Below are 22,040 nucleotides of genomic sequence, written 5' to 3' on the forward strand. Positions count from 1 at the left end.
GTGACAGTGTATTGGGATGGATGGTCAGAAGAATGGATGAAAGGCTGTGAGGATGGATACAGGGATAGAGTAGTGTATAGTCAGATGGACAAATGCATCAATAGTAAGTAATAGTAAGATGTATATATAATTAGATGGATGTATGGATATCTATTGGGGTGGACAGAAAGATGGATGGATTGCAATTATAAAGGATGAATAGGTGCATGTATATTTGGATTAATGAATGAATGGATGGATAGTTGGATAAACAGATGAATCAGTAGGGTTTTATGGATGTGTTTGTGTGCAGGTGAGGAGTACATTAAGAGCCTGATTGGTAATCCTGAGCTGGTGGACAGTCTGGCACTGGCGTCTGATGATCAGGTGAGATCAGCAGTGATGAACCCTTTCCTCCCTGTAAGATTCCTCCTGTTTAAACTCACATTTTCCTAATAATCTTCCTGCAGAATGATATAACGGGCAGTAAGCTGATGTTCCCAGAACACCTGCCGCTGTCCAGAATCCAGGCGGGCATTAAGAGCGGCACTTTCCTGCAGGGCTCTTTCCGCGCCAACCGAGAACAACCTGGAGGCCACGGTCTTCATCCATGGGGAAGGAGAGGACAGCACTGAGGTACGATGTATATGTCTGAGTATACAGCTCTGGAAGAAAATATTAGATCAGTTAAAAATGATGAGTTTCTTTGATTTAACCTAATTGAAAACGTCTGGAATATAATCAAGAGGAAGATGGATGATCACAAGCCATCAAACCAAACTGAACTGCTTGAATTTTTGCACCAGGAGTAAAGGCATAAAGTTATCTAAAAGCAGTGTGTAAGACTGGTGGAGCAGAACATGCCAAGATGCATGAAAACTGTGATTAAAAACCAGGGTTATTCCACCAAATATTAATTTCTGAACTCTTAAATTCTTTATAAATATGAACTTGTTTTCTTTGTATTATTTGAGGTCTGAAAGCTCTGCATCTTTTTTGTTATTTCAGCCATTTCTCATTTTCTGCAAATAAATGCTCTAAACGACAATATATTTATTTAGAATTTGGGAGAAGTGTTGTCTGTAGTTTATAGAATAAAAAACAATGTTCATTTAACTCAAATATAAACCTATAAATAGCAAAATCAGAGAAACTGATTTAGAAACTGAAGTGGTCTCTTCATTTTTTCCAGAGCTGTATGTGGGTACCCCTTTAAATGAATGCAGCATTCAGCTACTTTTGATTGCACCCATTGGTGACATAGATGTGCAAAGGCACGAATTGCTTGTCCAATCCCTGTAAAGAACTATTGACCATGCCTAATGTTTGTTACTAATGCAGTGTTTGCTTTAGGGCTGTAACTAATGATTATTTTGGTAGTCGACTAATCTGACGATAATTTTTTCGATTAGTCAGCGATTATTTCTGCCATCTCTAAAAACAATAGAAACAGCAGAACATTTAAATATGTGAATGTTGTTTAAACATGGAAATTACTGATATTTAGTGATTTAATTTGTAATCTGTTGTGTTTGGGCATTTTTTTTGACACACAAACTAAGTCTCCCATTGTGCTTTTATCCCCGGCACTGTGTGTAATGTGGTACTGTCACAAAATAACGATTAGTCGACAATGAAATTTGTAGTCAACAAATTTAAATAATCGACATTGGCAATTATATCGACTAATCGTTGCAGCCCTAGTTGGCTTCACTCTGCCTGTACTGTGTGCTTGCAGGTTCTACTGCAGGGGCTCCAGAACCTGAATCGGGCCGTGCACCAGGACCTGGTCGCTATTGAGCTTTTCCCTAAAGAGCGCTGGGTCGCCCCCTCCTCTGTGGTGCTGCAGGACGATCGGCCCAATGATGAAGATGCAGAAGAAGAGGATGCTGAGAAGAAGGTGACTTATTGATATGGCTGTAGATCAGTGCAGATTCTCATATATTAGCTAAAGCTAGGCTTGAAACAATTCACAAGGCCAAAATGTGGTGAAAATCTGTGAAAATGTCTTTCTTTCTGCTGTTTTCTGATCAGTTGGAGAGCACCGTGTTGGACACGAGTGTTCTAAAACCCACAGGCAGAGTGGTGGGGATTATCAAGAGGAACTGGCGACCATTCTGCGGGATGCTCAACCAATCACAGATCAAAGAGGTAACCAGTTTACACACTTTCTTGTCTTATCTACTCTTCCAACATCACTTCCTGTCCTCACTACTATTACTGGTGTAGTTAAATGCAGTCAGATCCTCATAACCATGTTTGAACATTGAAACTCTGAAATGAACAGGTGTCCCAATACTTTTGTCCATGTAGTGTATAAAAAATAGGGGTGGGTCAAAATATCTTTATTGCGATAAATCATCTCGATACATGGCTTCAAATATGGATATTTTTATTTAAACATGGGTGCTCTAAACACCACATGACTAGCCCCCCTTTAGTAAATTGACTTACCGTATTTGTAAGACTATAAGGCACACTTAAAATACTTTAATTTCCCCCAAAATCTTCAGTACACCTTATCTGGTGCACCTTATGTATGAATTGTACCAGTCAGGTTGTAAGGAGCAGTAAAGCCACTTTGCAGCTGAAGTAAAGGTAGTTTTCAGGGAAGTTTCACCAGCACTAATGCTGGGAGCAGCAGCATTTATCATTAGCTGCTAACCACAGCGATAGCTCTTTTGCTGTTCAGAGACGAGTATTTTGGACTGTAGTCTGCGTGTTTATTGTGTTAAAACAAGCTACAGTTAATGCTGAAATTCTTAGCTTACTGTAAATAAACGGAAGCACTTTACTCACCCAAATTAACAGTTTTTCAGTCGAGAAATCTGTGTAGATTAACATCCAGCTCTCGTTTGACTTTAAAAGAAAATGTTTTATTAAAGAATTACAGTTTTGTTTACTTAGGCACTCCCCCCAGCTTCACTATTAGAAGGAAAACTTGGCGACACCCTTGCTCACTTTAAAGTAGGCATCCTTACTAATGTCACTTAATATCCCTTATAATCTGGTACACCTTATGAATGAAAATAGACCAGAAAATAGATTTTCATTAATAGTGCGCCTTATAATCCGATGCAAAAAATATGGTACTAAAGTCAAACTGCTTCATTACTCCACAAGGTGGCCCTATAATCAAATGAATAAGGTAAACATGCAGTGAAAAATATACTTGGTTAAATAAAAAAAAAATAAACCCATAATTCCTGGTATTTGCTTATTTAGGATTTTTTTATCCTCTTCAGTTACACAGAGGCTGTGAAGAATTGTAGAGAATTTTCTCATGACATATCGAATATAACACAGAATCACAGTATTGTGATATCGTATCGTGAGATGCTCTGTGATTTCCTCCCCTGTTATTAACACTGTTCTTCATCTTCATTCAGGGTTATTCCACCAAATATTGATTTCTGAACTCTTAAAACTTTATGAATATGAACTTGTTTTCTTTGCATTATTTGAGGTCTGAAGCTCTGCATCTTTTTTGTTATTTCAACCATTTCTCATTTTCTGCAAATAAATGCTCTAAATGACAATATTATTATTTGGAATTTGGGAGAAATGTTGTCTGTAGTTTTCTTAATATCATGCTGGCCAAATGCCAAAAAAGCAAAACATTGAGCACATAATTTAGTTGAATCTTTAAGTAAAAAATTATTTAAATTAATTTTCTGCATTTTATACATTGTCTCTATATATTTTAAGAACAATCACTTAAAAGACATAACATATAAAAAGACCCATTAGATTTGAATATGACATTTTAATAATCTTTTAAATTAAGTAAATAGACTGATTTATACACTGCTCAAAAAAATAAAGGGAACACTCAAATAACACATCCTAGATCTGAATGAATGAAATATTCTCATTGAATACTTTGTTCTGTACAAAGTTGAAAATCACACAAAAATCATCAATGGAAATGAAATTTATTAACCAATGGAGGCCTGGATTTGGAGCCATACACAAAATTAAAGTGAAAAAACACACTACAGGCTGATCCAACTTTAATGTAATGTCCTTAAAACAAGTCAAAATGAGGCTCAGTATTGTGTGTGGCCTCCACGTGCCTGTATGACCTCCCTACAACGCCTGGGCATGCTCCTGATGAGGTGGCGGATGGTCTCCTGAGGGATCTCCTCCCAGACCTGGACTAAAGCATCCGCCAACTCCTGGACAGTCTGTGGTGCAACGTGACGTTGGTGGATGGAGCGAGACATGATGTCCCAGATGTGCTCAATCGGATTCAGGTCTGGGGAACGGGCGGGCCAGTCCATAGCTTCAATGCCTTCATCTTGCAGGAACTGCTGACACACTCCAGCCACATGAGGTCTAGCATTGCCCTGCATTAGGAGGAACCCAGGGCCAACCGCACCAGCATATGGTCTCACAAGGGGTCTGAGGATCTCATCTCGGTACCTAATGGCAGTCAGGCTACCTCTGGTGAGCACATGGAGGGCTGTGCGGCCCTCCAAAGAAATGCCACCCCACACCATTACTGACCCACTGCCAAACCGGTCATGCTGAAGGATGTTGCAGGCAGCAGACCGCTCTCCACGGCATCTCCAGACTCTGTCACGTCTGTCACATGTGCTCAGTGTGAACCTGCTTTCATTTACTTGGAGTTATATTGTGTTATTTGAGTGTTCCCTTTATTTTTTTGAGCAGTGTATTTTACCAGGGTGCCGTAATAATGGTGGGGGTTATTTGATTATTACTTATTGTTTATAATCAGGTTGTGTATCTCTGAAGTTAAGTTACATGCTTTCAATCAGCATGAAGGACTGTTTTGTAATGTAGTTTTATATTTCTTATTAGTTTATTATAATAATAAGAGCATGTGTATGATATAATGTTTTCTGTTGCAGGGCTCTGACTCTGTCCTCTCCAGAGGTTCGGTTCCACATGGACAGCGAGACTCACAACCCCATAGATCTTCAGACCAAAGAGCTGAAGTGAATTTTATTAGAGCATTGTTGTGAATTAGATGTTATTTTGTTACTTGGCTAAAAGATGCTATTAATTTTTTTTTGTAATACTTGTATATTTGTTTTTATTTTTTTATATAATTATATTGTTATTGACCTGATAATTTTTGTAAAAAAAAAAAAAAAAAAACTCTTTTTCTCTGCTCTCTCAGAGAAACAAACTCAATGGTGGAGGAGTTCATGTTGCTGGTGAATATCTCAGTGACGCAGAAGATCTATGACGAGTTCTCTGAATGCGCCCTGCTCAGAAAACACCCCTCACCCCCCGCCATCCAACTACAATATCCTCATCAAAGCTGCTAAATCCAGGGTACATGTGACGCTTATAACTCATTCTACTGTAAAAACACGACCAATACGACCAATGGGACATGGGACGAGTTACTGTATCTCAGGGGTCACTAATAGGCGGACCGCGGTCCGGGTCCGGACCCAGACGTTGTCCAATCCGGACCCAAACCGATAAACTACAGAGAAGGATTTAATTCTGACAGTGTTCATTTAAAGCGGCGGAACGTTTATCGTCTTTATGGTTTACGTGCTTTACAGCGCAGTACACTCACAGACCAATCACGTGTGTTGTAAAATCACCAAACGCTCTCCTCTGCCAATCAGATCTGTGTAGATGCGAGAGCGCGGAGGAGCACACACAGGCGAAGCAGGTGATGAGAAGTCGGAGAATAAAGCGAGAAAAGCTAATACAGATGGTGCGCACCAGAAAAGGAAATCAAAATACTACCTTTATAAAACATACTAACAGTAATGTAACCTCGCGGTGTTAATTGTAGGAATTAAAGAGAACCAACCGAGACAAGAGTGCAAAATAGTCCACTTTACTCCACCTGATCAGAACTCCTCAGCAAGAAAAAAAAAAACCTTTCTACTCCTAAAACAACCCTACCTCAAAACTAAGGCAACCCCCAGGGGACAAAAAGCATTCGCAACTTCCCACATCAGTTTTACCCACAACATAATAAAGTATGATACAGTAAAAATATTAAATTAAATAAAACTGCTGTTTAAAAAAAAAAAAGCTGATATTCAGCAAACATTTCTCCATATATTGTATGATTTTATCATTCATGTAATTATCATGACAGGCAGGCCTAAATCTAATATAAATACAATTATTATAATTATAAATATAGCATTTTGAAACAAACCTGACATACAGATTCACATTAATAGACTCGATAAGTTAAATTATTCAGGGTGTTCCCATTTACTGTATGATTGTTACATGCCTATATAAAACAATACATATTTTTGAAATATACAAGTATGTGTAATTTGTTTTGTCTTTCAGTTGTTGATGACATAAAACACTGACAGGAGTACTATAGGCTTCTTCAGTATACAGTATATAATACTGACCCATAACACAAGTTAAAAATGGCAACGGTCCGGACCTTGGCCTGGCGAAATTTTCTCTAACTGGACCATACTGAATTCTAATTAAACACCCCTGCTGTATATGGTTCCATCACTTTTGCCATGGATTTATGTGTGTGTAGGGTCTCTGTTGCGCTGTCTCTGCCTCTCTTGTGCTTACTTTTGCTCACTAGTGCTATCTCTTGCTCTGTGTCTTTTGCACTCTACCTTGAGATAAAATACAGTAAGTCTGCCAGAAGTGAACCAAAACCTTCACTTCTTAAAAGACAGTGAAAGTAATGCTGCTGTTTTTGTAATTAATAAAGCACCACAAACATTTGTTTAAACAAGATGGAGAAAGATGTCTCTCTCATGGTGACAGTATGAGAATGAGATTACTCTTGTCTGCTGTTAAATAAATGCGTTTTGTGAGAATAATTATTGATTTTTGTATGTTTTGGGTACAAATTTAGAAAAAGGTATTGAAAATAACGTAGTTTAGGTGTCTGTAGTGAATTCAAAGCATCATATTGATATTGGAAATGTAAAAACAATACACAGCTAGGTCTGGGTAATGCTTTCTATGATATATTCACTGGATGCACATTTCACTGTGGATTGATGCACAAAATGCTTATTGCAAAACTTTGGAAATCCTAAGACTGTGGAGGCGAATGCTGCAGCCACTGTCAGGCCTCTTTCAAACTCCCATAATTCGCCACTTCGTCTTGCCATGAGCACGCTGGCCAGCATTCAGCCTCACTCACAAGATAACACCTCACAGCTTACACTCGATGCACATGCACATCTTCATCTCATCTTCTACTCTTCTTCTTTTTCTCTTCCTCAGGATTTGGATATTCGCACAGATTCAGCGAAAGCTCTGGCGGACTCTCTGAACGAAGCCACTCTGGAGGACTTTCCTTACTTCAACACGCTGCTGCGTATCCTGGCCACCCGCTGCATGATGCAGGCTGTCTACTTCTGCTCGGGGATGGACAGCGACTTCCACCACTACGGCCTGGCCTCGCCCATCTTCACACACTTCACCTCGCCCATCAGGAGGTGAGCAGGACCTGACATGCTCTCAGAATGATGTTCTTACCTTCAGTTAGTGCTGGGTGGTATACCGGTTCATTCGGTATACCGCGTGGTGAACTTGAACCAGTATGCATTTCTCTCATACCGCCATACATTTAATGTATTTGTTAACTGGAGAAAGAAGGGAATTGTAGCTGATTTAAATACTGTAAAGCCTCTAATGGCTTCAGGGATAACCTATAGTAAATTGATATTAAACTTTTGAGAAATATGTCTTTGAATACTTAAACATTGAGTATTTTTTGGTTTGTTTATAGGGTTTATGGAACTATTTATTCAAATATTTAATTTTGTAAAGGGAGCCGTGTTAAATTTGTTAGTGTATCTATTTTTAAGGCATTTTGTTTACATTTCTCAGCTATTTTTCTGATCTTAAAGTCTGATTTCTTCCTATATTGTGTAATTTCATTCGATAAAGTAAACCCAATAGTAATAAAAGCCTAAATTTAAAGCCTTAGTTTTTTATATTATATGTACTCTTAACAGTACAACTCACTAACCTATATTAAAGCCCAGTCATGCAAACAATTATAATAAAAATGCTGTGATATACCGTGAAATACTGCCAATAGAATAGGACTCTCTGGAGTAGATTGTACTATATTATTTATTTATACTTTTTTGCAACAAATGTACACTGTTCTCATTTCCCATTATATATCTACTAGAGACAGATTATATCTGTCCAGTATCATTTATTTTAATTTAATCCTGGATATATTAAGCTATCTGGAAGAGTGCATTATTAGTATTATGACGTTTTTGATTATTGACTTCTGTTTCAAATCTAATAAAATTCTTTTTTTTTTTTTTATATATATATCAGTTAGGGGTGTGCCATGTATCATATCATATGCAGCTCATTTAGAATTAAATTTCTATTTTGTTGCAGTAGTGTATTCTTTATTTTTTTTGTTTTGTCATTTCGCCAAAAGTATTGTTATTGCAAAAACACCATGAAATATCATGATATTATTTTAGCGCCATATCGCCCACCCCTACTTTCATTCACTGCCATTAATTTTCGAACATCTAAAGCCACTTCTACAGTTCTACGTCCATATAGCCATCAAACCTCTTTGAGTACAGTAGAGCAGGTCCCCAAGCTCCGATCCACAGCTGTACTAACCAGCACTCTTCTATTTTTCTTTTTATCATCCCTCGTTCCTTTAACTGTAGCTGTGCAACCTTTATTTTAAAGTTAATGTTTATTTTTTATCTTCTCATTTGTTTCTCATTTCTACTCAGGTACTCTGATATCATTGTGCATCGGCTGCTGGCTGTGGCCATAAACGCAGACAGCACCTACCCGGACCTGATGGACAAACACAACTACAGACACAAGATGGCCCAGTACGCCCAGAGAGCCTCGGTGGCCTTCAACACACAGGTACAGCACGACTGATATAGCATAGTAATTACCATTATAAAACAAAAATATAGCCGCAAGCGGCAATCATCGGGTTCAAGCACCAACTTGCACAATGGTGCCTACTGGAGCATTGAATGGTGATGTGTAAGAAGGTCTAATATGATTGGAGATGCCCTGTCACATTTAGAAATTATCAAGTTTTTCACCTGTTATTAATGTTGAGCAGAGGCCTTTCAACCTGATCAGTGCTTAAATTCACATGTAAATCTAGTGAACTTTGTAGGATATTCATTAAGTGAGTTAGAACTAGTCAAAAGGTGTCTACATGTTATTGGTATTGATCAGGTGGCTTCAACCAGAATGTTCACAAAGTGGTATTCAGATTGACCTTTGAACCTTTGCAGAACAAGCTGAAATGTTTGACCAAACAAGTTTAAATTAACACAAAGGAGTGAATGTTCTGATATGACATGTAATTACGAAGTTATTATAAATCTAGTTCTGAATTAAATGGCGCTTCATCAAGCACCAACTAGCACAATGGTGCCTACTAGAGCATAGGATGGTGATGTGTAAGAAGGTCTAACTCAATTGGAGACATTCTGTCACATTTAGAAATGATCAAAAGTCTTTCACCTGTTATTAATGTTGAGAAGAGGCACAAAGGAGTGAATGTTCTGATATGACATGTAATGTCAAGTTATTCTTAATCTAGTTCTGTATTAAATGGCGCTTCATCAGAGTGATATTGTACAGAGGTCTTTAACATTGTGAGATTACAGCAAATACTGCAGAGTTACAGCAATTTAGGTTAGAAATTCCAAGGACGCACAGATTGCTTGATGCCTGGAGAGTATTGTATGTGAAATTTTCACAAATGTTTTTAATGTACATTTACCTAGAGACTCTACAGTGTGCAGCAAGACTGAAATGGAGGTGATAGGCCAAATATCCAGAGAGTAGTTTCAATATAGCTATTTTCAAACAATTAGCAATTATGAATGAACAAAGCACTTTTTAAACATAGTTGTATTGAGAAGTTTGTCAGAGCCACTGTACTAAATATGGCAAAAACAATTAGATGTCAAAATAGTACAGCATGATTGACATATACTCGTTTTTTTGGAACAGCGCCCCCCAGTGGGCGGATTGTTTCAGCACTTTGCAGGTCACTAGAGTGTCTCCACCTGAACATAACTGCCAAGTGTCATCCAGATTGGGCAACATTCAGCCTGCCAAAATGTCTGCTGAATGCTGATTGGCTGATGGTGTTCAGCCATGTTGATTGATTAAGTTGCCCTTTGAACATCCTTTAGAGGCTGTATGATAGATTCTGCATGCAAAGTTTCAACTTGCTAGGTTGCACGGTTGCTGAGAAACAGTGCTCCAAATTTACCTCTTGAAGTGAATGGGGCATATATCCGGAAGGACTAATTTGCATATGGCGGCCATATTGTTTACATATTTCAACTGTTTCTTAATGAATATTGAAGCGCATGCTCTCACGAGTGTTTTGATACCAAACATGCCAGGATTGGTCAAAATTCCTAGGACTAGTTTGCAAAAGTAGGTTTTGCATATTATGCAAATTAGCAAAAAATCTATATAGACGGAAGTGCATGGTCCAAATTGGAAAGTTGTTGGTATTGACCCAAGGAATCCATCAAAAAAAGAATTTTGAATGTAGGTCTTATGGTTTTTGAGTTATTGAGAAAATTGTGAAAAATGAATTTCCTTGTTTATAGCGCCACCACTTGACCAATCGGTGCCATTTTTGTTGTCCACCGAGATGCACTGATCCTACATCTACCTACCAAGTTTCATTTCTCTATGACTTACGGTTTAGGCTGCACAACTGTTTTTTCAGGAGAAAAAGAATAATAATAATAAATATAGCCGCAAGCGGCGATTTACGGGGTTCGAGCGTCACAGGCAAAGAGGCCCCTGGAGGCCAGTTAGGCTTAAAACCTGTTGCTGGTTGACCGTCATCACCAAACTGGATAACCAAGCTGGGTAACCAGCGTGACCATAAAGACCAAAATGACAATGCTAGATGAGTGGTGTGAGTAAACTAGTTGAAAAGCATTGATAAATTGAGCTGTAGTGTTCATCAGGTTTTATGTGGTGTCTTGCTGCACTCTAGTGGGCATTTGGTGAAACAAATTCAGTTCTTAAATTCAAAAAACACAAGGCATAAAAAGGGCATATAAATAACCCATATATAGTGTATAAGTTTTGACCTGATAAACATTCTGCCTGTCAAAAGCTTGCTGGAATGTGATTGGCTAATAGTGACCACAAAAGTGTCCATATCAAATTTTCATTTGGTGTACCATTAGTGCATGGGCCATAGATGATAATTGGCAAGGATGACCTTGATAGCTTGTATGGTTGTAGAGAAACAGCTATCGAGCATTGGCCCCGCCCCCTGGGGGGGTGTATGTCTACTTAAACTCACAGGGTATCTGAGAATCATGTAATGATCAAAGGACTGAAGTGGTATTAGTGTCAGGTTAAGCATTCAAAAGTTATAAGTGTTAAAGACATTTTACTGCACCATGGTAAAACTAATTTGCATATGGCGGCCATATTGTTTATAAATGTAAAGATTTTTTTTTATAATTATTGAGGAGTAAGCTCTGCTGAACTGTTTGACACCAAACATGTCATGATTGGTCAAGGAGGCAAAGACAAGATCTCAAAAGTAGGTTTTGCATATTATGCAAATTAAAAAAAAATTAAGTGGGTGGAGCATAAATAAGAATGACCCAGGTGGCTGACTAGCATGACCAAGAAGGATAAATATGTTCAATTAAGCAAGACAATAATGATTAAATAAGTTCAGCAGAGCTTTAATTTAGAATAATTCAAATGTAGCTGTTTCACCAAATGACCACCAGAGCGAAGCAAGAGACCACATATAACCTGCTGGAAATCTATCACTCTATAAGTAAGACAGAACATTCCCTATCAGTGTGTTTCTATTTATTAAAAAGAGAAGAAAAGTCTGATTGGGCTCCAAATTAGTACTCATGATCAAGTGGTCTGTATATATGTGTGTGTAAATTTGTGTGTTGATACGGTCAAAGGTTCCTGACTTCTGTCCATTTAGGCTTGAAAAAAGCGATAATACAGGCTTGAGGCCTACAAAATCGCTGTAGTTTTCCAGCCGTTGTAGAGGCAAAACATGTCCGATTTGGCTGAAAATTTGCAATCAAGATCAGATTATCAGTCTATATATGTGTATAAATTTGTGTGTCGATAGGGTGAAAGGTTCCTGTCTTCTGTCCATTTAGGTTGGAAAATAGCGATAAATAGAATAAATTGAAAATAGTTATTTTTTCACTGTAGAGCCTAATGAAGACTTATTTGGATCATACTTGGCACATGTGCTTCAAATGTCATTGTTAATTAGTAGCTTCAACAGTTTTGGCATGTTTTAAACTTTGACAGAGTTTTGGCCAAATAACTCTGAAAAGGCTTTCACGTACATGTTTGATCAAGGTTTATGGGCCTCAAATAGTTAAAATGTCAAGATTTTTTTGATAATTATTTACCTACAGGGTCTCAAGATTGCATCAAGACCAAATTTGTTTTGATTGATTAAGGACTTAAAGACAAGTTCGAAAAGAGCAATTTTTACTCTTTTGGCCACTGATGAAAATCTTTGCATTTTTGGTAAACACATGTAATTACAAAGTTGTAAAGGCTATAGCAAAGTATACAACTAAAAAAGAATAACAAGCCTAGGCCACGTGTACCTTTAGATATAACTGATTTTCTGCTATAGCGCCCCCTTGAGGCCAATCAACGCCATATTTTAATGGATGATAGAAGGCCCTGAGATACATGAAGGGTATAAGTATCGTCCTGATTGGTCATTGTTTAGCATGTCAAAAGCTTGCTGGAATCTGATTGGCTAATAACGATCGCAAAAATTTGCATATCAAATTTTCCTTCTGTAAAACATTAGGACATAGGCCATAGATGATACATGCCAAAGGAGAGCTTCATAACTTGTACGGTTCCTGAGAAACAGATTTTTAGCTTTGGCTCCGCCCCCTGGGGGCGTATGTCTACACAGATTGACAGGCTACCTCAGAATCATGGTGGCATCAAAGTTGTAAAGTGGCATTAGTGTAGGTTTAAGCATTCAAAAGTTACAGCTGTTAGAGTAAATTTGGGTATGCCACGGTAAGATTAATTTGCATATGGCGGCCATATTGTTTATAAATTTCACAATTTTTTCGATAATTATTGAGGGTGGGACTCTGCTGAGTTGTTTGACACCAAATATGACAGGATTGGTCAATGACCCTAGGACAAGTTCTCAAAAGTAGGTTTTGCATATTATGCTAAATAGCAAAAAATCTAAGTGGGCGGAGCTTAGTGGTTCTATTGACCTTTTTGATTTGCCATTAACCAAGGAATCATATAATGCAAGAATTTTTGGTCTAGCTATCAGGGCGTGGGAGTTACGAGGCCAAACGCGTTGACCTTCGCCATAGCGCCCCCTTGAGGCCGATCGGGTTCATCTTGTGAATCTGAGTAGCGGTGAGAAGTACTACCATATGACCAAGTCTCAGCCCTGTAGGCCTTACGGTTTCTTCTGCCCAATCACTTCTATGGCAGAAAAAGAATAAGAACTATAATAAATATAGCCGCAAGCGGCGATTTACGGGGTTCGAGCGTTACAGACAAAGAGGCCCCTGGAGGCCAGTTAGGCTTAAAACATGTTGCTGGTTGACTGGCATCACCAAACTGGATGACCAGCATGGCAAAGGTGTTTGGCCAGTATGACCAAGCTGGATGACCAGCATTGCTATGATGACAAAGCTGAATGACCAGCAGGACCATAATGACCAATGTGAATGACCAGAATGACCTAGCTGGATGGGCAGCATAACCAAGCTAGGTGACCAGCGTGACCATAAAGACCATAATGACAATGCTAGATGAGTGGTGTGAGTAAACTAGTTGAAAAGCATTGATAAATTGAGCTGTTGTGTTCATCAGGTTTTATGTGGTGTCTTGCTGCACTCTAGTGGGCATTTGGTGAAACAACTTCAGTTCTTAAATTCAAAAAACACAAGGCATAAAAAGGGCATATAAATAACCCGTATATAGTGTATAAGTTTTGACCTGATTAACATTCCGCCTGTTAAAAGCTTACTGGAATGTGATTGGCTAATAGTGACCACAAAAGTGTCCATATCAAATTTTCATTTGGTGTACCATTAGTGCATGGGCCATAGATGATAATTGGCAAGGATGACCTTGATAGCTTGTATGGTTGTAGAGAAACAGCTATCGAGCATTGGCCCCACCCCCTGGGGATGTATGTCTACTTAAACTCACAGGGTATCTGAGAATCATGTAATGATCAAAGGACTGAAGTGGTATTAGTGTCAGGTTAAGCATTCAAAAGTTATAAGTGTTAAAGACATTTTACTGCACCATGGAAAAACTAATTTGCATATGGCGGCCATATTGTTTATAAATGTAAAGATTTTTTTTATAATTATTGAGGAGTAAGCTCTGCTGAACTGTTTGACACCAAACATGTCATGATTGGTCAAGGAGGCAAAGACAAGATCTCAAAAGTAGGTTTTGCATATTATGCAAATTAAAAAAAAATTAAGTGGGTGGAGCATAAATAAGAATGACCCAGGTGGCTGAGCAGCATGACCAAGAAGGATAAATATGTTCAATTAAGCAAGACAAGCAAGTTTGAATAAGTTCAGCAGAGCTTTAATTTAGAATAATTCACCTGTAGCTGTTTCACCAAATGACCACCAGAGCGCAGCAAGAGACCACATATAACCTGCTGGAAATCTATCACTCTATAAGTAAGACAGAACATTCCCTATCAGTGTGTTTCTATTTATTAAAAAGAGAAGAAAAGTCCGATTGGGCTCCAAATTGGTACTCATGATCAAGTGGTCTGCATATATATGTGTGTAAATTTGTGTGTTGATAGGGTCAAAGGTTCCTGACTTCTGACCATTTAGGTTTGAAAAAAGCGATAATACAGGCTTATGGCCTACAAAATGGCTGTTGCTCTTTGGCCATATTAGAGGCAAAAAATATCTGATTTGGCTCAAAATTTGCAATCAAGATCACAATATCAGTCTATATATGTATGTAAATTTCTGTGTCGATAGGGTCAAAGGTTCCTGACTTCTGTCCATCTAGGTTTGAAAAAAGCGATAATACAGGCTTGAGGCCTACAAAATCGCTGTAGTTTTCCAGCAGTTGTAGAGGGAAAACATGTCCGATTTGGCTGAAAATTTGCAATCAAGATCAGATTATCAGTCTATATATGTGTATAAATTTGTGTGTTGATAGGGTGAAAGGTTCCTGTCTTCTGTCCATTTAGGTTGGAAAATAGCGATAAATAGAATAAATTGAAAATAGTTATTTTTTCACTGTAGAGCCTACTGAAGACTTATTTGGCTCATACTTGGCAAATGTGCTTCAAATGTCATTGTTAATTAGTAGATTCAACAGTTTTGGCATGTTTTAAACTTTGACAGAGTTTTGGCCAAATAACTCTGAAAAGGCTTTCACGTACATGTTTGATCAAGGTTTATGGGCCTCAAATAGTTAAAATGTCAAGATTTTTTTGATAATTATTTACCTACAGGGTCTCAAGATTGAATCAAGACCAAATTTGTTTTGATTGATTAAGGACTTAAAGACAAGTTCGAAAAGAGCAATTTTTACTCTTTTGGCCACTGATGAAAATCTTTGCATTTTTGGTAAATACATGTAATTACAAAGTTGTAAAGGCTACAGCAAAGTATACAACTAAAAAAGAATAACAAGCCTAGGCCACTTGTACCTTTAGATATAACTGATTTTCTGCTATAGCGCCCCCTTGAGGCCAATCAACGCCATATTTTAATGGATGATAGAAGGCCCTGAGATACATGTAGGGTATAAGTATCGTCCTGATTGGTCATTGTTTAGCCTGTCAAAAGCTTGCTGGAATCTGATTGGCTAATAACGATCGCAAAAATTTGCATATCAAATTTTCCTTCTGTAAAACATTAGGACATAGGCCATAGATGATACATGCCAAAGGAGAGCTTCATAGCTTGTACGGTTCCTGAGAAACAGATTTTTAGCTTTGGCTCCGCCCCCTGAGGGCGTATGTCTACACAGATTGACGGGCTACCTCAGAATCATGTTGGCATCAAAGTTGTAAAGTGGCATTAGTGTAGGTTTAAGCATTCAAAAGTTACAGCTGTTAGAGTAAATTTGGGTGTGCCACGGTAAGATTAATTTGCATATGGCGGCCATATTGTTTAAAATTTTCTCAATTTTTTCGATAATTATTGAGGTTGGGACTCTGCTGAGTTGTTTGACACCAAATATGACAGGATTGGTCAATGACCCTAGGACAAGTTCTCAAAAGTAGGTTTTGCATATTATGCTAAATAGCAAAAAATCTAAGTGGGCGGAGCTTAGTGGTTCTATGACCTTTTTGATTTGCCATTAACCAAGGAATCATATAATGCAAGAATTTTTGCTCTAGCTATCAGGGCGTAGGAGTTACGAGGCCAAACGAGTTGACCTTCGCCATAGCGCCCCCTTGAGGCCGATCGGGCTCATCTTTTGAATCTGAGTAGCGGTGAGAAGTACTACCATATGACCAAGTCTCAGCCCTGTAGGCCTTACGGTTTCTTCTGCCCAATCACTTCTATGGCAGAAAAAGAATAAGAACTATAATAATAATAAATATAGCCGCAAGCGGCGATTTACGGGGTTCGAGCGTTACAGGCAAAGAGACCCCTGGAGGCCAGTTAGGCTTAAAACATGTTGCCGGTTGACCGGCATCGCCAAACTGGATGAGGATGACCAGCATGACCGTGAAGACCAAGCTAGATTACCAGCATGACTAATCTGGATGACAAACTTGTTGACCATATTGACCAAGCTGGAAGACCATAATGACCAAACTGGATGACCAGCATGGCAAAGGTGGTTGGCCACTATGACCAAGCTGGAAGACCACCATTACTATGAGGACAAAGCTGAATGACCAGCAGGACCATAATGACCAATGTGAATGGCCAGCATGACCAAGCTGGATGGCCAGCATAACCAAGCTGGGTGACCAGCGTGACCATAAAGACCATAATGGCAATGCTAGATGAGTGGTGTGAGTAAACTAGTTGAAAAGCATTGATAAATTGAGCTGTAGTGTTCATCAGGTTTTATGTGGTGTCTTACTGCACCCTAGTGGGCATTTGGTGAAACAAATTCAGTTCTTAAATTGAAAAAACACAAGGCATAAAAAGGGCATATAAATAACCCGTATATAGTATATAAGTTTTGACCTGATTAACATTCCGCCTGTTAAAAGCTTGCTGGAATGTGATTGGCTAATAGTGACCACAAAAGTGTCCATATCAAATTTTCATTTGGTGTACCATTAGTGCATGGGCCATAGATGATAATTGGCTAGGATGACCTTGATAGCTTGTATGGTTCTAGAGAAACAGCTATCGAGCATTGGCCCCGCCCCCTGGGGGGGTGTATGTCTACTTATACTGACAGGGTATCTGAGAATCATGTAATGATCAAAGGACTGAAGTGGTATTAGTGTCAGGTTAAGCATTCAAAAGTTATAAGTGTTAAAGACATTTTACTGCACCATGGTAGAACTCATTTGCATATGGCGGCCATATTGTTTATAAATGTAAAGATTTTTTAAATAATTATTGAGGAGTAAGCTCTGCTGAACTGTTTGACACCAAACATGTCATGATTGGTCAAGGATCCAAGGACAAGATCTCAAAAGTAGGTTTTGCATATTATGCAAATTAAAAAAAAATTAAGTGGGTGGAGCATAAACAAGAATGACCCAGGCGGCTGACCAGCATGAACAAGAAGGATAAATATGTTCAATTAAGCAAGACAAGCAAGATTGAATAAGTTCAGCAGAGCTTTAATTTAGAATAATTCAAATGTAACTGTTTCACCAAATGACCACCAGAGCGCAGCAAGAGACCACATATAACCTGCTGGAAATCTACCACTCTATAAGTAAGACAGAACATTCCCTATCAGTGTGTTTCTATTTATTAAAAAGAGAAGAAAAGTCCGATTGGGCTCCAAATTGGTACTCATGATCAAGTGGTCTGTATATACATGTATGTAAATTTGTGTGTTGATAGGGTCAAAGGTTCCTGACTTCTGACCATTTAGGTTTGAAAAAAGTGATAATACAGGCTTATGGCCTACAAAATGGCTGTTGCTCTTTGGCCATATTAGAGGCAAAAAATATCTGATTTGGCTCAAAATCAGCAATCAGGATCACAATATCAGTCTATATATGTATGTCAATTTCTGTGTCAATAGGGTCAAAGCTTCCTGACTTCTGTCCATTTAGATTTGAAAAAAGCGATAATACAGGCTTGAGGCCTACAAAATCGCTGTAGTTTTCCAGCCGTTGTAGAGGCAAAACATGTCCGATTTGGCTGAAAATTTGCAATCAAGATCAGATTATCAGTCTATATATGTGTATAAATTTGTGTGTTGATAGGGTGAAAGGTTCCTGTCTTCTGTCCATTTAGGTTGGAAAATAGCGGTAAATAAAATAAATTGAAAATAGTTATTTTTTCACTGTAGAGCCTACTGAAGACTTATTTGGCTCATACTTGGCACATGTACTTCAAATGTCATTGTTAATTAGTAGCTTCAACAGTTTTGGCATGTTTTAAACTTTGACAGAGTTTTGGCCAAATAACTCTGAAAAGGCTTTCACGTACATGTTTGATCAAGGTTTATGGGCCTCAAATAGTTAAAATATCAAGATTTTTTTGATAATTATTTACCTACAGGGTCTCAAGATTGCATCAAGACCAAATTTGTTTTGATTGATTAAGGACTTAAAGACAAGTTCGAAAAGAGCAATTTTTACTCTTTTGGCTACTGATGAAAATCTTTGCATTTTTGGTAAACATATGTAATTACAAAGTTGTAAAGGCTACAGCAAAGTATACAACTAAAAAAGAATAACAAGCCTATGCCACTTGTACCTTTAGATATAACTGATTTTCTGCTATAGCGCCCCCTTGAGGCCAATCAACGTCATATTTTAATGGATGATAGAAGGCCATGAGATACATGTAGGGTATAAGTATCGTCCTGATTGGTCATTGTTTAGCCTGTCAAAAGCTTGCTGGAATCTGATTGGCTAATAACGATTGCAAAAATTTGCATATCAAATTTTCCTTCTGTAAAACATTAGGACATAGGCCATAGATGATACATGCCAAAGGAGAGCTTCATAGCTTGTACGGTTCCTGAGAAACAGATTTTTAGCTTTGGCCCCGCCCCCTGGGGGCGTATGTCTACACAGATTGACGGGCTACCTCAGAATCATGTTGGCATCAAAGGTGTAAAGTGGCATTAGTGTAGGTTTAAGCATTCAAAAGTTACAGCTGTTAGAGTAAATTTGGGTGTGCCACGGTAAGATTAATTTGCATATGGCGGCCATATTGTTTAAAAATTTCTCAATTTTTTTGATAATTATTGAGTTTGGGACTCTGCTGAGTTGTTTGACACCAAATATGACAGGATTGGTCAATGACCCTAGGACAAGTTCTCAAAAGTAGGTTTTGCATATTATGCTAAATAGCAAAAAATCTAAGTGGGCGGAGCTTAGTGGTTCTATTGACCTTTTTGATTTGCCATTAACCAAGGAATCATATAATGCAAGAATTTTAGCTCTAGCTATCAGGGCGTAGGAGTTACGAGGCCAAACGCGTTGACCTTCGCCATAGCGCCCCCTTGAGGCCGATCGGGCTCATCTTTTGAATCTGAGTAGCGGTGAGAAGTACTACCATATGACCAAGTCTCAGCCCTGTAGGCCTTACGGTTTCTTCTGCCCAATCACTTCTATGGCAGAAAAAGAATAAGAACTATAATAATAATAAATATAGCCGCAAGCGGCGATTTACGGGGTTCGAGCGTCACAGGCAAAGAGGCCCCTGGAGGCCAGTTAGGCTTAAAACATGTTGCTGGTTGACCGGCATCACCAAACTGGATGACCAGCATGGCAAAGGTTGTTGGCCAGTAGGACCAAGCTGGATGACCAGCATTGCTATGATGAAAAGGCGTAATGACCAGCAGGACCATAATGACCAATGTGAATGACCAGAATGACCTAGCTGGATGGGCACCATAACCAATCTAGGTGACCAGCGTGACCATAATGACAATGCCAGATGAGTGGTGTGAGTAAACTAGTTGAAATGCATTAATAAATTGAGCTGTTGTGTTCATCAGGTTTTATGTGGTCTCTTGCTGCACTCTAGTGGGCATTTGGTGAAACAACTTCAGTTCTTATGTTGAAAATATACAAGCCACAATAATCAGCAGTGAGGCATGACAAGGGCACATATTAATAACCAATAATATCAATAATAGTACATAAGTTTTGACCTGATTAACATTCAGCCTGTCAAAAGCTTGCTGGAATGTGATTGGCTAATAGTGACCACAAAAGTGTCCATATCAAATTTTCATTTGGTGTACCATTAGTGCATGGGCCATAGATGATAATTGGCAAGGACGACCTTGATAGCTTGTATGGTTCTAGAGAAACAGCTATCAAGCATTGGCTCCGCCCCCTGGGGGGGTGTATGTCTTTTTAAACTGACAGGGTATCTGAGAATCATGTAATGATCAAAGGACTGAAGTGGTATTAGTGTCAGGTTAAGCATTCAAAAGTTATAAGTGTTAAAGACATTTTACTGCACCATGGTAGAACTCATTTGCATATGGCGGCCATATTGTTTATAAATGTAAAGATTTTTTAAATAATTATTGAGGAGTAAGCTCTGCTGAACTGTTTGACACCAAACATGTCATGATTGGTCAAGGAGCCAAGGACAAGATCTCAAAAGTAAGTTTTGCATATTATGCAAATAAAAAAAAAATTAAGTGGGTGGAGCATAAACAAGAATGACCCAGGTGGCTGACTAGCATGACCAAGAAGGATAAAGATCTTCAATTAAGCAAGACAAGCAAGATTAAATAAGTTCTGCAGAGCTTTAACCCTTTCCAGTCTAGGGGCATTATCTCGATTTTTGGATATTTTCTTAATTTTGCCTTTAAAGGCACTTTCATTTAAAATAATACCCACATATTTTATATCAAAATGTTCAGAATAATCTCAACTATCTCAATAATAAGGGAATAAGTGGCCTGGAGGATGTATGAAGAGATTATGTGGCCCTAAACCTCAAAAATGTGAAATACGATTTAAAAATTATTCCTATATAATGTTAAAAATATATTTTACTTGTGTGGATAAAATGTTTTGGTGCTTGAAATTTATTTACTAAAGTCTTAGCTTCACATCAGTAGTTAACTATATATAAAATAATATATAAATGTAAAATAAAGATATAAAATTAAATTTTTGTAAAAACATTTATTCAGTAGCATGTTGCCATTGTACTTGACACAACAGCAAACAGCCATAAACTTGGACATAAACATAAAAAAAAAATCACTGTTCATTAGTAAATGTTTACTTTACTGTATTAAAAAACATTGTCTGTTCATTAGAAAATGCTTACTTTCACATATAAAAGCTAACTAAGTTTCCCTTTCTCCCACTCACCTAAGTGGAATGCAGAAGAGCCCACCTGAAGAGACGGTGGATTTACTCTCTTTTATTTCACTACACTTCACTTCACTTTACACCTAAACAGACTACCAGTGTTTTGCATTCACTACACACACAAATAAAAAATAAGAATAAAACTAAATACAACAAAGTCTAATTTGAACATAACAGTATGATATATATGGCACAATCCATCAGTGGTCATAAAATGTTTATTTGTATGCAATTTGTAAGTGAAGCTTACTTTTACTAAAAGAAAGAAAAAAAACTTTATACAATAAATATTTACTAATGGGTAGAAAATGAATTTTCCAATAGCAAAGTAAATATTTACTGTTTACTAATCAATTTTGTCAGATCATGACTACAGAAACCTAACTAGCTTCAGTGTTTACTGTGTGTGTGCATGAGTGAGTGAGTGAGTGAGTGAGAGAGAGAGAGAGAGAGAGAGAGAGTGTGTCGGTATGTGTGTGTGTGTGTGTGTGTGTGAAAGAGAGAGAGTGTGAGTGTGTGTGTTCGCGTGTGTGTATGGGAGAGAGAGAGAGAGAGAGAGAGAGAGAGAGAGAGAGATTCC

At 38.1% G+C, this 22,040-nt stretch overlaps 1 protein-coding gene and 1 pseudogene across 9 annotated transcripts in view; both read left to right on the plus strand.

Moving 5' to 3' along the window:
• LOC103029360 (ribonuclease inhibitor-like) overlaps positions 1-22,040 on the plus strand; it is a 605,885-nt gene that overhangs the window by 485,795 nt on the left and 98,050 nt on the right. The window lies entirely within an intron of this gene.
• Positions 293-8,875, plus strand: LOC125785902 (exosome complex exonuclease RRP44-like; annotated as a pseudogene).

The sequence above is a fragment of the Astyanax mexicanus genome, chromosome 21 (genome assembly GCF_023375975.1).
Source record: "Astyanax mexicanus isolate ESR-SI-001 chromosome 21, AstMex3_surface, whole genome shotgun sequence".
NCBI classification, from domain to species: Eukaryota; Metazoa; Chordata; class Actinopteri; order Characiformes; family Acestrorhamphidae; genus Astyanax; species Astyanax mexicanus.